Genomic DNA, 2,056 nt, shown 5'->3' on the forward strand with positions numbered 1-2,056 from the left:
AATTGGCAATATTTGAGAAAAGGGTTTAGCGATTTCTAATTATTGGGGGGACTAGCCCCCCTCAATGTCTACAGTGGTTATCGCCCTGATCAGACATGAAAATATGTTGTGGCACTATCGTGCAGTCTATAATTATATGACGTTAGTTAGCAAATATAGCGATTTTTTGCAAACATTTATTTGAGTAACATGACCGTAAATATGAACTCACGATTGAATGTAACATAAAACAAATGATTACTTTTCGTTAAAATCTTTATTAATGCCAAAAATGCTTACATTTATGTGTCTTTTTGTTCGCTCGGGCAGCCATGTTGCCCCTGAAGACGGTTTACGCTGCGATAACTCATCGCCCTTCGTTTAAAGTGTGGTCCCGAAAAATCTTCGTTTGAAGGGCTGTCTGGCCCTTCCCGTCCCCCTACCCCTCCAACCAAAAGGGGTAGGGGAAAGGGGAAGGGCTAAGGGGTAGAATTGGGATTGGGCCTAAGTGTCATCACTCTAGCTTGTTTCTGACTGGAGGCATTGAGTGTGTCACAATTGCCCCTGGTCTATTTCTGTTGAATGTATGACAAGACAAGAAAGACATGATGATAGTCACAGTGTTCATACTCACTTCCTGTGATGCAAGAGTGGATGCTCCAATGACAGAGCATGTGAGAGCACAGTGTGGGAATTTACATTTATTACTAAGGATGATAACAATGACTATAAAATTTTAATAATCATTCTAATTCTATGAGAATAGTGAGTCTATACTACATGTATAATGATAACGACACAGAAGAATGATATCGTTGGCGTCACTTTGAGAACTTTTTTTTTTCAAGCTGATGAACAATAAAAATATTGACAGCCAATCAGAATGCACCTTTAAAGACTTTAAAGAGCTTGAGCATTTAAAGCTTCTGGCTTGTCATAAATGTGAACACAAACACATCTAGTTGTTGTTGCATTCCGAAATTTGTCAGACCACTATTCATAATGCAACCTAAGCATGTGCTACACTGCAAAAATCATTTTCTTGCCTAGTATTTTTGTCTTGCTTTCCAGGAAAAATATTCTTAAACATCCTAAACATTCTTAAATCAAGATACATTTACTTAAAGGTAGAGCTGTAGTCAAGTCCAGCTTTGTCGAGTCCAAGACCAGGACTAGTCGAGACCGAGTCAAGACCGAGTCCAAAGAGGTTCGAGTCCAAGTCAAGTCCAAGTCCAAAAGTTTCGAGTCCAATAATTGAAATCTAAGCCAAGATGGAGAAACAGCTGATCATAGCTGTACAAGGATAATCATTTTTTTAAATAAATTTAGCAGCAGAGCTACTGCAAGGGATTTTTAGTGCTGCAAATCCATTTATCCTTTGCTGAAACTTCCGCGTCTTCATGGAGAGCAGGTCATGGTTACTTAGCAATGGCAGGCGCAACGGGAGCACATGCATAGAGTGCAGGTTACAGATTGCTTTGGAAAGAAGGAGAAAGCGGCGAGCCTAGCGTTTTCCACGCTTTTTCAGGCGCGACAGGCAAATGTGGTTTTGTTTTGAAGGAGAAAAAAAAGCATATTGCTGGACTCGGTTGAGACCAACGAGAACATTTGGCGAGTCCAATGACCAAGTCCGAGACAAGTCCGAGTGCAAACACCAACGAGTCCGAAACAAGTCCGAGACGATAGAAAAATGTCTCGAGTCCGGACTCGAGTACTACAGCCCTACTTAAAGGTGGGGTAAGCGATTTTTCAAAAACACTTTAGAAAACGGATTCGGGCCGAATTGCAAAACAAACTTGTAGCCAATCAGCAGTAAGGGGCGTGTCTACTCATTGTGGAGGAGAGAGATTTCAGTGCACAGGACGGACATTAGCCGAGCCGAGAGACAGAAAGATAGAGATGGCGGATAAAAAAGCCAAAGAGGAAAACGTCTGCGGAACAAACGAAGGCATACGGCAAGAAGTTGGACCCGTGTAAATATCGAATCAGCTTTCCAGCGCTGGAGAGAACTCAAGGAGCGGAAGGCCTGCGATCGGACACCGAGGTTGCTTTGTTTCTTCTCGATAAGCGAGTAACA

At 42.0% G+C, this 2,056-nt stretch overlaps 1 long non-coding RNA gene across 1 annotated transcript in view; it reads right to left on the bottom strand.

The window, feature by feature from the left end:
• Positions 1 to 1,589: 1,589 nt before the first annotated feature.
• The window catches only part of LOC107556085 (uncharacterized), a 13,707-nt gene continuing 13,240 nt past the window's right edge, over positions 1,590 to 2,056 (bottom strand). The window contains exon 3 of the long non-coding RNA XR_001605245.1: positions 1,590 to 1,704. This is a non-coding gene — a long non-coding RNA (uncharacterized lncRNA). The remainder of the gene's footprint in view (positions 1,705 to 2,056) is intronic.

This window comes from Sinocyclocheilus grahami, unplaced genomic scaffold (assembly GCF_001515645.1).
Source record: "Sinocyclocheilus grahami isolate Dianchi unplaced genomic scaffold, SAMN03320097.WGS_v1.1 scaffold555.1, whole genome shotgun sequence".
Lineage (NCBI taxonomy): Eukaryota > Metazoa > Chordata > Actinopteri > Cypriniformes > Cyprinidae > Sinocyclocheilus > Sinocyclocheilus grahami.